Raw genomic sequence first — 15,988 nt, 5'->3', positions numbered from 1 at the left:
GAAGAGCAGGAGCAGGAGCAGGAGCAGGAGCAGGAGGAGGAGAGGAGCAGGAGCCGGAGAGGAGCACAAGAGGAGAGGAACAGGAGAGGAGCAGGAGCAGGAGAGGAGCAGGAGGGCAGAAGGATCGGAAGCTGGAGAGGAGTTGGATAAGGAGCAAGAGAGGAGCAGGAGAAGGAGCAGGAGCAGGGGAGGAGCAGGAGGGGAGCAGGAGCAGGAGCAGGAAGAGGAGCAGGAAATGAGCAGGACCAGAACCAGGAGCAGGATGGAACAGGACGGGACAGGTTGAGACAGGGTGCGACAGGGCAGGTTGCAGGCAGCTAGTGACTCAGGGGGGTCCCTCTCCGCACAGCTCCTCAAAACCATGACCCCTGAATCAACTGGGGCATGAGAACTGTGGAGACTTGGCCCGTTATATGCGATGTTTTCTTCTAAAAATTCCTGTAATGTTTTCATTAATGGGTTCCCTCCTGATATCTACAGAGAGGGGATGAGGCCACTCGGGGCATGATTTTCCCTGTCGTTCAATGTCCCCTTCGTGGAGCAGGACGGACCCCCCTGGTGTGGTCCCAGCCCGCTCGCACCACTTTCGGACTCCAGATGTGCCCTCCTGACATCGTCCTTCTGCGTTTACATTAGACACCTGTATAACTTCTTTGACCTTGCAGTTGTTTCTACATCTTCTGTGTGTCCTTTGTAAACTGCATTTGTCAGAAAACCCTCCGTAGTTTGGGCTGATAGCTTCTGAGTCAGGTGCTTCTTTACATGAGGCTGAGTGGGTTTCAAGCAAAGGTCCGCACAGAGAGGATCTGTCATCCCCACATGCCTTGGTCCTGGTGAGCGGTCCTCACTGGTGGTGACATTTCCTCTCTGCTGTTTCCCAGAGCAAAAACCTGAGAACTGCCTTTTCTTTTTTTTTTTTTTTTTTTTTTTTTTTTTTTTTTTTTTTTAGAACTGCCTTTTCAACCACATGTCCTCTGTCTCCGGGGGAGGCAGTGGGGAATATCGGCCGTCTGAAGTAGAGTCCAGAAGCCACAGAAGATGCCTGAAGCACCTGCTAGGGCCACACGCTGTGTTGGGTGCAGGAGATCCACACCGAAGAGAGGCCCTCCTGGCCCCGTGGAGCTCTGTGTGTACAAGGTGAGGCAGACGAGGAAACCAGCACTGACGGTGTGAGTCGTGCTCCCCGACGCGGCCGCAGCCCCGAGACCGGTCACTACATCCCTGATAGGACCTCCAGCGCTGGCTGGCTGCACGTGCGAATGCGCCTTCAGCCTCAGCTGATCGCACAGTTATCACGTCCCGTAGGACCGCTGTGCCCTCTCCCACCCCACCTGGTGGGCCCCACCTATCCGCTGGCTCCTGTGTCTTGGTGACCGGGGGCAGCCCCAGCAGCGGCACACCTGCACACCTGCACACCTGCACACCTGCACACCTGCACGGAGGTTTCATCACCGATGTTCTGCAGAAGCAGAGAAAAGAAGCCTGTCCTGTAACACTATCTTCCCCGCAGGGAATGAGGGGTTATTTTCACCCTTTTCCTTCCCCAGGGGCTAACCTTGATTCTCTCTGCATACTCGTCTTCCTCTTACGTAGGCTGGCGAGGCTGGGGTATCTCTTCCCGTTTCTGCTGGAAGATGCTATGGATGCATGGCCTTCTATTATGGCTCGGGAGCCCACCCCACTTTCGTGGAGCACGGGGATGATTCTTTCAGGCTTTCCCAGAACCCCCCGACCCTCCACAAAGCCGTCTTGCTTTGGCCACACGTGCGTGGACGTCTGCAGTGTCTCACTGTGAGCAACACTGAAGGCTGGAGCCCGGGGCAAAATCACCGTTCAGAAGGATTTTCAGGCAGATGACTCCCTTTTTCACCTGTGGGGACAAATTGCTTATTTATGGCCTTTTCCTTCAGAGATTAGATAGCCTAGGTTTGGGGGAGCTTCCCGTAAGTTGCAGTGCCTGCCCTACCCCGGAACAGTCCTCGCCACCTGCACAGCACCCACTGGCCTTCGAAGACCCCACAGCATTACAAGGATGTCATCAAACAGAAAGACTGAGGAGCTCATAAAACCGCTCGTGCTGCCCTTATCTGCAGCATTTGTGACGAGGACACATCACTCCTTCGTTTCTGGATTCATATTTGTGTCTCTGATTCTAATTAATCCAGCTTAACAAGACTGCCTGATTTTAGCTAAAAATAAAGGTTTACCATGATTTAAGCTTTTTTTGAAATTTTTAAAGTTCTATAAGCAAAACATACATTGCCTTGGGGTAAATCACAATAAGTAACAAAAAATTGCCTCCACTTAAACAGGTATGAGAAAAGGTAATATTTGAGATCTTAGAAAGTCAGATTAGTCATTCCTTCAGAATCATCCCGAAGCACAGCAATCCTAGATTCCACACTTGTGATGCGATTTCTTTCCCAGTAAGTGGCTCACGATGGCCCCAAATATCAAATAAATAAATAAAATAAAAATAAAGAAAGGAAATGTCTATGTTTGCCTAAGGATTTGGCAATATCCAAAGGGTAAAACTCTGTGTTGTAAAGGCCAAAATCACAATCTTTATCAGCAAAGCTACTCTTGTTATCTCTTTTATGCTGAGAGACTGACTAGCCTTCTGTACCATCAGCTTTTCCTACAAATTCCTTTTCATGCTGCAATGTGTTTGCATGAGCAAATTACTTCCAAATTCTTATAAAACTTCACATTTGTAAGTGTCTCCACTGCCCTCTGAGAGGCAGAGTCCTGTGGTAGCTCAGGCCTGAATCGCAGGGTGAAGACACAGCCCCAAGTGTCTTCACTTTTCAGTCGTCCCATAGGCCCAGGGCGGACCCTCTGCCAGAGGAGAAGCCCAGCGTTCTTGGGACCTACAGCTATTTGTCATCTTCCTCTACAGACAGCATGTCCACTCACCACGAGAACATCCCTGAAGAGTGTTTCATGAGTTAATGAATTGCTTCCACTGAATTGCTGGCCACGGAAACCCATATACAATTGAGACTGAATCGACAGCCTCAGAAGTGAGCACAGCTCCCTGCAGGAGGATTTTTGTTGCCAACAATGGAAGACATTCTTTTGACCCCAGGTAGGTCAGGTAGGGACAAAGGGAGACCTGTAAGGTTTCATACAAACCTCTAAGCATCCTCTGGAGCCCAAGACACCTATCCACTCCCTGTGACAGGCAGCCAGAGGACACTGAGAGCGCCCAGGGTGCCAGGGCCATGGGAAGGCCAAGTGTCAATGTCAGTGACAAAGGAGCCACGGCCAAAATGTTAAGAAAAATGTTTTCAACACACTTCATTAGAATAGAATGCTGCATACTCATTATTTACATTATATAAAATTAGTTTGTTTGTTTTTTTAAGAAGAAGAAAAATTTTATTTCAAAATATTTGTATCCCGTTGGCTTCCCACATGGCACGTATCTTCACTGGTCTTCTCTTTGCGTGAAAGTGAGCTGTATCCCCCCCCCCACAGCTGGGGTGCGGCTCCAGGTGGGCAACGCCGTGTCTGTCCTGCTCCCTGGATGGCCAGTGCGAGGATTCTGGGCATGGGAACACGGACAGGATGAGCATATCTTCATTTCGAATTTCCGAAAGTGTAGCAATTCCAGATGTAAGACAATGATTATTCTTTGCTAAATAAAATGAAACCATGGCTGTTAATATTTATTTAAAACACTGATTTCTATTAATATCATTTAGAATTTTACAATGAGAAAGGGACTTATTTGCATAGCTTTTACTGAAAGCAAAGAGGCCATTACAATTATTTATAATCATCATCTAGACTCACAAATGAGTAGTATTTCCCCTTATGATATTGGACGTTAATTAGATTTCATTTAGCTTCATTCCTTTTCTACTTCATTAATAAAACTCGAACATTTCTCATCTCCACCAGTAGGGCCTCCCCTCAACCCACACAATTCTGTGCGCTTGGACAGTGTCCACTCTTCCTTGCATCTGCACACACACATGGTCCTGGGAAATGCCCATCACTGCTCATTGCTCATGCCTCCTTCAGCTTATCCACGTGGATGTTTCCTGAGCACGATCTCATTCCTGCCGGCTGCTCAGAGCATGTGCCCCAATGCTGCATGTACCCCCATCCTGCACCCCACCCTGGTCTCTTGGAAGGCCTGAGTTGGCCAGCAGCGCACAAGTTATGATTTAGTTTGAACAACGGTTTTATTTCTTCATCTCTGGAGGCTTCATGGTCTGACTTCCAACTTTTGGCTCCACTTTTAAAGAATATTTTAGAATATGTTACCACTTTAGTACAAGACATACAAGGTTATTATTTCAAGAATCGGCCTTGGCATCCAAATCTTTCTGCAGTAAGTCTTACACAGACCCTGGAATCAGTAAGAAGAGATCTTTTGGGGACACCTGGGTGGCTCAGTGGTTGAGCATCTGCCTTCAGCTCAGGGCATGATCCCGGGGTCCTGGAATAGAGTCCTGTGTTGGGCTCCCCGCAAGAAGCCTTCTTCTCCCTCTGCCTGTGTCTCTCTACCTCTCTCTCTGTGTCTCTCATGAATAAATAAATAAAAATCTTAAAAAAAAAAAACAAAAAAGAAATGATCTTTCTGGTTTGATGCATAATACTTCCTCATTTTTATCTCATGAAACGTATTCAAGCCTTTCCTAAAAGTCGATTTACATACTAAATGACATTTTATTTATTTTTACCTTCGTTGGAGATTCTTTACATTTAATCTCATTTAAAATATTATCAAAATTTTCTAATAATTGATTAGGTAGTAAGATGCCCATACAATTTTTTTACAGTGACCTTGAAAACTCAGGACTGGAGGGGCGCCCGGGTGACTGAGTCGGGTAAGCACCCGACTCTTGATTTCAGCCCAGGTCTTGATCTCAGAGTGGTGAGATGGAGCCCCACTGCGCTGGGCTCTGTGCTCGGCAAGGGGTGCGCTGGAGATTCACTTCCTGCCTCTCCCTCAGCCCCTCACTCCCCTGCTCACAATCTCGCTCTCTCACCAATAAATAAATCTCTAAAAAGAAAAAAAGAAAGAAAGAAAACCCAGGACTAGAAATTCTATTAAAGAGTGTCATTTATTTGTATGATTTTTGCTTTATGAAACTGTACAAGAAGAACATAGGAACTCAGGAAGTGAAACACATGCCGCTTTCTCAGCGCTACCACCCTTGTGCAGAAGCAGCCAGGGGCCCGCTGCAGGGTGGCCGCTGCTGCTCCAGGGTGTCAGCGTGCCTCCGACAGCATGTGGGAGTCTGCTGTCTTTTTTAATTTTGTTTTGAGAAGTTTGGTTACTTGGAACATTTTAGCATTAATGTAGGTACATTTAGTGGTCTTTTCTTTTATATTTTGCCTTTGGAAGTGTCCTCAGCAATCTTCTTAAATTTCCTCTGCAGCTCCTACCAATAATTAAATATCCTCCTGTTTTTCTCCTGGTAATTTTGTGACTTTAATGTTTGCATTGACATCTTTAATTCAAATAATATTTTAAATCATTACTTGGAAAGAAATGGAAATTAATACGTCGTTTTTAACATTTATTCATTTATTTTTGTGTTCATGATTGTCCACTTGTTCAAACATCTATTTGACACCATTTGGATATACTGCACAGACTATGTTACATTCTTACATACTCGAGCTTGATTTAAACCGTCTCTTCTGATCCATCGATCTGTTTCAATTGCTGTGATTTTGCAGTGAACTTTGGTAGCATCAAGAACCTTGATCTCCTGTCATTTCTTTTTATTTTTATCACCATGTCAAGTTTTTTAAAAAGGATTTTCCCAAAAAATGTCTCAAAAAACAATTTTGAGTTTGCGAAGGCCCTTTCCGACCGAGGAGAGAGCTCGGCCAGGGCTGGTGGCCAGCACGGAGAAGGATGTGGGTGAGAGCTGCCCACCATGCGACCCACTGTTGGTGGGTGTGGGACGGAAGCTCAGGTTGCACACTGGCTCACTGGGGGTGGATCTGGGAAGTGCAGGCCTGTGCCCGGAGATCCCTCTGCCAGCCTCTCTGCTGTAGCACCTGCCTGTGTGTGTGTGCTACCAGCATGCTTCCCTGTGTCTCAGCCTTCCAGCAGGGACGTTTCTGCTGACTGGCCGTCAAGGTCAAGGATTCTTCCCTGAGGCATGCCAGCCAGCTGTCCAGGGCTGAGGCCCTCTCCAGTCCCGCCACCATGTTTGAATCCAGCACCTGTTTGGATGCTTGGGGTTTCCACCCTCTCAGCGGCGTCTGCTGCTCCGCTAGCTCCTGAGCCCCTGATCTCAGCCTGTGCATCGGCTGCAGACCTTGGGCCTGCTTCCCTGAGTTCAATTTCCACGCCACCTTGCTTTCCAGCCCACTCTTTCGTGCCTTTGGTCGCCTTGCCATTTTTGCTGTGAGCCAGGCATGGTGACAGGAGCTGGGGTCATAGGGCTTCTGTGTGAGGTTCTGTGTTCATCTGGCTGTGAGCTGGGTTGTGTGGCATGGCTGCTGTGGCGCTGGGACCTCAGATCCCCGGTGGGTACTCCGTTGGGTCTGCCTCCCATCCTGATCCCGGGGCTTCCCAAGGGCCACCCTTCCCGGCTCCCACCGTCATGGTCATGGCCCAGCAGGCATCACTGAGGGGTGGAGGTGGGGGCGTTTCCCAGGGTCCCTTGATAAAGTCTCAGTCCTGTGGTGGCGGGAAGCCGAGGGCTTCTCCAGCCAGAACCCTTGCCATGCAGCTTAGTCTTTGTCTCCCCTGTGCAGCAGCTAAGTCCCCAGCGCGGTCCCTGAGAGCCCTGCACGTGCTGCCTGCAGTGTCCCTCTGGGGACGGACAGGAGGCTAGAGTGAGCTGCAGGGTGGAGTCCCTTCCCCGCTGGGAGAGCCTCAGGAAGCCCTCAGTCTGCAGCGGCCTCTGCCCTTCTAGCCACATCACAGCACTTCCCAGGAGCCAGACACTGAATCTAATTGCTTAAACCCATTAAGGCTCCATGGGACGATTCCTGTCCCTATCAATGGGGCTCACTGGCATTCTGTAGGGTGTGCTACATACGGAACATAATTCCCCCCGAGACACATCTTACCCAGCACGTCCCTGGACAGGTGAACTTCTTTTCCTTCATGTTGATTCCATTTTAGAGAATAAAACAGTTTCTCACTTCAATCTTCCATTTGGTTGTCCATGCTCGCTTCTTCTCTTTTCATTCAGTGTGAAGAAAAATAGCAGAAAATTATAAAAGTAAAGAACACATTTTGATTCATAATGTATTGGGAAAATAGGATGATGTTTAAGATTAAACGTAGGAGAATTGGCACAGCAAATGCTGGCCCATAATATAGAACAAGTCCTTCAATGTTGAGGGATTTTTACAGGTTGATCTGTCTCCTTTCCTCCAGTCACTAAGGGGTCTTGGCTCTCCATTTAGGTATCTCTTCCAAAACCCTGTGTGAATGGGAAGGACAGACTGGGAGATAAAGTTTAAAGGATGTGTCCATGAATGCCCAATTGTTGTGTCTGGTAAGACAGATTGATAATCGTGGGACACATTATTGTTACTTAAACAAGAGGCCATTAGAATTTTCTTTAGAAGGGGGCACTCTATGGTCATATCATTTGTCCCAGAAACAACCAAATAAAATGAATTGCAATGATTTTCTGTTTACTTTAGGAGGAAGGGATGAAATAGATCCTTTCCTTCAAAGTTTACTCACTTCACCTGTTACACTGTAATTAGAGAGCGCGCTGTACCTGGTCTTCCAGAACAGCTACTAGAAATGACCCTGGATATTTTTTCAGGCTATTTGATTTTGATTCCTCCATTCTCAATGCTATCTTTGAGGTAGCTTCTGTGTATTACGTAATATTTAGCAGTAATCTGGGGGGAAAGCCACTCCCTATTGTGAGCCAGATATTTCCACGTACCTACTTTGAGTTTTAAAAGACGTCAACCACTTGTTGTGGCCATTTTACAAGTGAAGGAAACTAGTGTCAGGTCACGTAATTTGCTCCGTGTTGCTCAGCCAATGGACTTTGTAGGCAACAGCCCTTAGCCATTAGTCTCCATGGTTAATGCCACAGAGTCAGAAGCAGATCCAGCACGGTGGTTGCTGTCAGCCCAGAACAAGGAGGAAAGAAGAGGGAACATACGTCTCTGGTTCTTTTAGGGGCTGGACGAAGGTGGCACACACTTTGCTCACACCCCAATGAGAGCAGTGAGAGATGGGCATGGCCACTCCGGGCCTCAGGGCGCTGGGAGAAGCTGGCTGGGGTTGTGGAGGGCACTGCACTGGGGCTGGACAGACGTCTTTTATGTGAATAATAACAAAATAGATCCTGAGATGTGCGTTCATTTCTGCACCACCCACAGATATATCAGTAAAGCTGGAACTAGTCCTGGAAACCATCTCCTGTTTCGTTACAGGGCAGGAAAATAAACATCTATCTTGTTTCCAAATATGGGTAGTTGTAGATGAAATAATATTGGAAAAATATTGACAATCATTAAGGATAAGTCATAGGTGTTCTGATTTGTACCCTTCTCTCTACTGCATTATTCAAACATTACACAATAAAACTTCAAAATTTAAAGTCTCAAGGAGCCTGGGTGGCTCAGCCTGTTAAGGGTCCTACTCTTGATCTTGACTCAGGCCTCGATTGCCGGGTCATGAGTTCAATCAAACAGACCTGCCTCCCCACTGCCCAGCAATGCTCGGACAGTGAATGCAGCTTGACCCCGGCCACAGTGCACAGGCGTGATGTTACCTTCAGGGCTTCCCCGGCTTTGGATAAGGTTTGAGGAGGCTTGAAATAATTTAGCCATATATTTAGGTATAAGTATTCTTTCTCCAGCTGTTCATAATTTCAATAAGTAACAGGAGTCACATAAAATTTACCCATGTAAGTAGATCTTCATTAAATATCTTATTATTATCCTGTAACTTCATTAAATATCTTATTATTATCCTATTATCAATGAATAAAACATGTTTAAATATTTAAAAATGCTTAAAATATGTTTTTCCCAAAAGAAACTGGAAAAATGGACACCACAATGAACCAGTCTTTAAGACTTTCATGTCCAATTTTGAAACATTGTGTTTTCTTAATACAGAGATTATTACTGTTATAATTCAATCACAATGTAGGAAGAAAACTTGTGGCCCTAGCCAAAGGAATTTTTTTTCAGGCTTCTCAGCAGCAAGTGGTAAATCTGTTTTGATCATAATACATATCCCAAAACTGATCTCAGAGTGACTATTGCTTACGACGATTTCAGACAAACATACGGAAGCTTCAAGTCAACAAAAGGGAGAGAAAAAATGAGTGACTTCACAGCAAGTGTCAAACAGCCTGTGGGGCCACGGCAGCCCTCGAGCCGGTGCAGGATCCTGTGGTCTGCACTGACCTGCAGGGGGAAGGCCTTCGAGCGAGGTCAGCCTGTTGTGCACGCAGGCAGGGGCAGGTTGGTAGCCATGATGGGTGCATCAGCAGCTCAAACTGCCCCCTTTGCCCATGTCCGTGCTCGCTAGAGTGTCACTTTGCCCTGCCTCTCACTGACCGAGAGGAATATCCTCCTATCCCCTAACTGGGCTTGGCCAGTGCTTTGCTTTACCAGGACAGCCCTGCTGGGAGAGACAAGACAGGTGGCTGGAGAAGCGCTCGTGTGCCTGGATCTGCTCCTGTGCTTTTCTCCTGTTGGACCATGTGCTCCACAGGCCCACGGGGACCTGCAGGGCTCACCTCTGCCCCTAGCACTTGGGCTTGAGCCACACCACGAGTTCAGCACAGAGCAGCGGTCCGCATGACCCCAAGACCCACTGAGACGATCAACCCCCTGAGCATCTGGGGGAGTTTGCTTGGCAACCTTTGCAGTGACCAATTCCTACTGCAGGATCGACACATCAAAATATCCTCTTTGGAAATGAAGATAGAGCCATCCAGAAGACAGTCTAGAATCATGCATTGGGTATTTCTGTGCCAATTTAATTATAAAAATTTGTAATTCTTACATTTCAGGATTATAAATTTGAATTTCCAAAGGCTTTCAAAAACAATGAGGTTAGAATTTATGTAAGCACTGTTGGGGTACATTTATTTCAGCAGTCATCAGTATTTATGGATGTGTGATAGAATTTACATCAGCATTCCAGAAATCCTTTAAAACATGTAACCAACTCAGAGCAAAATATAAATACAGCACAGATGCCATCGGGGGTATGGCAGTGACAGTGAGCCCGGGTGTCTGGCATGTTTTCTGTGTCATGGGCAGCTTGCCTGTCATGGGCAATAAGGACATCATTCCATGTGGTCACCATCACTGTGGCTCTCAGGAAGACCAACAAGGGCTAGATTTCCTGCTACAGGATCAGGATTGTGACTCTGAGCTCCAGCATCCCACAGGCGCTGTGGACTTTAGGGGGTCTGTGAGGACCTTATTGTCACATTCACAGCTTTTCGAGTCAGCTGAATTCCTGTCTCTAGGGTAGGAACCAGTGCCTCTTCTCTGTAATGGGATGCTAGGCCTTGCAGGTGTCTTCCTGTGCTCGGGCTACATGACGGCGGGTGGGTGTGAGCACAAATGCCCACCTCCCGTGGGGCATCTCTGGGCAGCTGTTGGCAGAGCCCCTGCTGCCTTACAGCTCCACTTTCCTGCCGTGTCCTCCTCAGGAAACCTCCATGTCAGAGTTGTTTCCCGGGGAGCCCAAGGCAAGCCTGTGAAAACAGTTGCCATCCTGACCCAGGTCCGTGAAAATGTACACTAGGCAAGGCTCTGCTGGGAGCCAGGGGCTGATCTACGTCCCCTTGATCAGCATACATTAACAATTCCTCTCAATCTGCTCTATTTGGGGTGATGCATTTCACACATAGAAAGATTACCATTTGGAAGGTGTCCCAAGATCCAGGGCCACCAAGGAAAGCTGGAGAAGAAGAAATGGTCCATGAGATCAGCCCCCAGCCTCATGCCCCCCGCTTCCAGCCCCTGCACACAGGGGAATGCACATGCTGAGGCTCATCGGCCCATGTGTTTTCACCCCCCAGTGTTCAGCTCTTGCTTCTGCTGACCAGGCCCAGGAAACATCTCGAGATGCTTCTGGAGGACACCACCCTTCATGTGATGCTCTTGGCTTTCAGCACGTGTGTGTGTGTGAATCTTTCCTAAAGCCTTCCACAGCCACAGAGGTTGGGAGAAGCACCCGGCATCTGGCCACTGCCCTTTCATCCACGTCGTTTGGCTGCACCGGCTGGGCAGCAGTGGCTCTGCAGAGCTCTCTCCTCTGTGCCTCACTGTGTTTTCCTTCCAAGACATTCAGTCCTCCTTATAAAATGGCATGTGCTTTTCCTTCCAGAAACCAGTCATGGAAGGTAGAATTAACCCCAGTGATAGAAAAAGGAAGGAAAAATCTTACAGATAAAGGAGCAGAAATCTAGTTATTTCAAAGTTAAGGTGCCCAGTTCATCATGTTCCACGGGCAGGAGATAAAACATGAGACAGGTTGTAATTCCATCTCCTCTGATCTGCTCTCCTGGGTGGTTCCTCCCAAACCTGCAGATTAAATGGGAACATCTTCTATTTCAGGCCATCCGAGGCACAGAAGGGTGGACAGAGAAAGCAAAGGGAGCCCCCTACCCCAGGAGGCTGACCTCCTGTCGCCCCACGCGTGTGGGCTTGCACACAGGAGACGGAGGCAGTACCATGTCCGTGGTGACAGATTTGCTCATCGGATGCGCTAGACAGCAGGTCACACAGAGCCCGTCCGACCTCCATTCTGGGTCACCCGTGGGGGCGCCGCCACCTGCCGGAGGGGAAGACACAGGGGACCAGCACCCCAGCCTCGGGACACCCGGATGGCCTCGGGGTGTAGCGATCACAGAGCTGCATTTCAGGAGCTCTTCTTTCATGCGCAGAAGCGGAGGAAGACGAAGGAAAGCTCACCCATCTGCAGGGCTGACTCATTTGGAAAGCACTTCAGACCCCCTCACCCCCCTGCAGACCCCATGACCTCTCAGAGGCTAACGGGAGGTGACTGGGGACACAGATTGTCCCAACAACATGTATTTTAGGTGACATGGTCAGTGTTGGCCAGCCCCAGCACGGCGTAAAGGATGAGTCTGTGACGACAGCTTCGCATTTGTTCCCTGATAAATACCGACTCCTCTGAGCCTCTATGAAAAGCAAATTAGACAGCATCAAAACCAGTGAGGCTGGACCCTGAGGACCCTGGGTCCCCACAGCACAGTGGGGCTCACAAGCGGTGGAGTCTCGCTCTCCCGCCCAGACCCTGACTCACAGGCTGAGGGAGGGTGGTCCTCAGGGCGGTGCTCAGAGCCCCGTGATGGCCAGGCCAGGCCTCGTCACCCTGTCCTTCTCGGCTCTTCTCATAGACCCAAGCTCTGGGAACGTGTGTGCGAGGCAGGCCACCGCGGGGCTGCAGCGGGAGGGCAGCCGAGCTTCACGAGGTCAGGAAAATATTCATTTCATATTTGCAAACACTGAAAACACACCTGATGAAACACTGGGAAGTGTGTGTTGATGATTCCATGGCTGATTCCACATCTGCTTTATTTTCCCTCATTGTTTTACTTTACACTGTTAGGATTTTATTATCTGTATTTGATTCGAGACTTGTTTCCCTTGAGACAGGCCCGTGGCACTGTCCACGTGCTAAAACAATCCTGCAAGGGCTACGTAATATTCTCGAAGCCACCTGCTGCACGGAGGCAAATGCTACCTACAACCCCTATTTACTATGGAGGAGCCATGGACGGTCACATGGCTGCTCAAGGTCCCCCCCAAGGTGAGGCCAGGATCCTTCTGTTCGAAGCTCAGCTCCGTCCAGCACCTGCCATGGGTCATGGCTCCTTCTCTTTGCCATCGCCTTGGGATGTTTGAACGTGACCTCCTCCATATATGTCCTGTTACCATCATTTCAAGGGGGGGAAAGGTCATGGGGATTTATTCCCAGAGAACTAGCTACTCCTGGTTACAGCGCTTGCTCTCCTGTCCAACCAGAATCCAGAGGCTACACCCAGGAAGCATGCGGTTAAGGAAGCAGGTTTATTAATTTTTTAAATAGCATGGTTATGTTGTTATCTGACCACTCAGGACGCACCCAGTAGCACACTACTTACCTACCTACCTGATTCTTGTATTTCTTGTGGGCATGCAGTGCTCCAGGTGGAGAAATCCCATCTACCCCCAGGACTTCTCCACAGCTTCTAGAAGCAGAACCTGAAACCTGCATTAACTTCTTGTTTCAGAATGTTTTGACTCATCTTGGCCTTATTCTGCATCTTCCAGGCCTCCTTGAGGGCTTGGTGACCCAGGTCTTAGTGATGGAACCAGACTTGTGTCTGCTGTCAATCCCCACGGTCCCGGCTACGGCATCATGCTGCTCCTTGCAAGCAGCTCCTAATGCCACTTTTGATTAAGAAGAAAAAAAAATCAAATGTAAGCCAAAGTCATTTTCAATATTCCCTAATAAAAAGATTTAAAAAAAATAAACCCCCAAATCCTCACTCAATCTATATGGTCTCAAAAACAGAAGGCAAAAAGGTCACCAAGAGAGGCCTCCGCTCAGGTTCCTGGGGGCCTGTAAAGCTGCCTCCTGCGAGCTGTGGTTAAAGGGAAGCTCTCTAGAGGGAGCAGCAGGGGGCAGAGCCGGCCTGTGGGAGAGGCTGCCTGCCTCACCAGGGACTCATCATCACCTCGGTGCAGGTGCAGCACAAGCCAGTGGGAGTTCTCGAGGACAATTAGATCCCCACTGGATCATGGAGGAGACAGAAAGTTTCTCCACGTGCCTAGAAACAGAGAGACACTGATCTGCATACAAATTCTAAACCCACATGGATGCATGTGTACTGATGACTCTATACCTACAGTTAGAGGTTGATGTGGACAGGACTGGAATGTTGGCCTTGTAATGAAATCGGGGAATCTTGTAACACTTGCTGTAGAGCATTCTGGATCAGTATGGAAACTTCTCAGTTGGGCTGCACAGTTCATTTTATGGATTCCTAGCTTCTCAGTAAAATCCCTGTGAAAATGCAGAAAGGAATGTAACATAAGTAGAAATAGCAATATCTACGCGTGCTTGTCCAGGCCAGTGAGCAACTTGAGCCACCAGAGCCATATAATGCCATAGGCAGAGCATCGGAGCTGAGGGAGAAACCCTGACACTTCACCTCCCAGGCCTGCCCCTCCCCCTCAGGGAGCTGGGGTCCCCCAGACCTGCCCCTTCCCCCTGATGGGGGAGCTGGGGTCCCCTATCCCCTCCCAGGCCTGCCCTTTCCCCCTGATGGGGGAGCTGGGGTCCCCTATCCTCTCCCATCAGGCCTGCCCCTTCCCCCACAGGGAATAGGGGTCCCTTACCCCAGCACCTCACTCTTCAGGTGCTTCTCCCAGTTCATTGGAGATTTCCTGTCCAAACCCTGAAGCCTGGCTGCCAGCAGGCCGCAGAGAGCAGGGGGCCTGTAGTGGCCCTGCAGGGTGGCGGGGGAGCTGTGGCCCAGGGGCGAGGGCCCTGCTGCACAGCAGTAGAGCTCTGCCTGGGAGCCTGCTGTGAGGGGCTCCACGCACAAGCAAACGGGTTGTGGCTCAGGAGCACGGAACTCATGGACCCGCTGGTGGGTGACGCTGGATGGCTTCCCCTCGCCCCAAATTTAGGAGGAAGAAGGTATATAAACGCATACAGAGAGTTGCCGCAGGAGTAAAGAGGAACGATCAGAATAGAGATGAATGGAATACATTTCTATGTTCTGTGAAACACTAAATTCAGTTTAATCCAGCAAAATTCAGCTCAACAAATACTGCCTGAAGGGCTCCGGGTTCCTGGCAATATTCCAGAATCGAGTGAGGCGGTGGACCCTGGGTCCCCATGGGGGTTGTGGCCGGGCAGTCGCCTCCCTCTCCCGGTCTGGCCTCGCCACAGGGCAGCCTCGGGGCACCACGCTGCCAGGTGGCCAAGGAGGCCACAGCATCTGAGCATCTGAGCGGGGCCCGGAGTGCGGGGGGACATGTCGTGGTCGAGGAGCCCCCAGGATGTCCAGGTGGAAACTGGGCCCACTGGGAGGACTGGCCTGTGGCCCAGCCTGTCTCAGGGCCACCACTGCCGACCCCTGGACACAGAACTTTGCGCTCAGGGGGCCTGACCTGAGGAAGCCACCCCTGTTGTTCGGCAGCTGCCCCCACTCTGGGTGAGGGATGCATGTCCCCAGCCCCCCAGGCAGGACCCGGCACCCAGGGAGGTGACTCGTGACCCTGGGGCCTTGCAGCGGGGCCCTCAGGGGCCAGGCTGGGGCGGGGGGAGGGTGAGCCAACATCCGGGGAGCAGGCGGGTGTTCCCAGGGCTGCGTGGCGGGTGGCCCGACGGAGGGTCCAAAGCCCCACCTGCAGATGGAGTCAGCCTCTAATGGGTCCAAGAAGCAGTTATTTCTCTCCAAGAAAAGAAAGTCGACTGTGTTTTATTTCCCCAAACATTCCACCGCCGCATTCCCCGAAGCCAACCGGCACCCAGCAGGAAGCGTAATAAGGAAGTCTAGGACAGGAAAGTTCTAGTAGAACAAGGCGCAGTTGTCAGAGATCGTACCCGCAGGCACTGGTTCCCGCTGCTCTGGGGACGAAGCCCCCGCAGACGCCGAAGGGGAGCGTGGCCTGGCCACGGGCCTCTCTGGCTGCTGCTCAGCCCGGGCAGATCTGGACGCCTGAGTGCCTGAAGTTTTCTCTTTGCAAAACCGCCCCCTATGTCCTGTGGTGACTGTGGACATTTATGTAATTGAGCTCCCCCTGATGGTCGCTATCATTTCATTCAAATTAGCTGGAAACTTTTCGCCAAAGTTCTCTGAAAGGATTCGCCAGGAAATTTCTCCATGGAAATGGGATCGTCTGTCCCCTCAAAGTGATAGGGTTGTAGGCAACCAAACGAAAATTTTAGGACAAAACAACAGAGTAACAGCATGTGAGGGTGGCTCCGTGGACAGAGCCGTGAGCAAAGAATCTAACTCAGGTCTCTGCCACGGACCAC

This window comes from Vulpes lagopus, chromosome 24 (genome assembly GCF_018345385.1).
Source record: "Vulpes lagopus strain Blue_001 chromosome 24, ASM1834538v1, whole genome shotgun sequence".
Lineage (NCBI taxonomy): Eukaryota > Metazoa > Chordata > Mammalia > Carnivora > Canidae > Vulpes > Vulpes lagopus.
Note: the sequence above shows the minus strand (reverse complement) of the source record.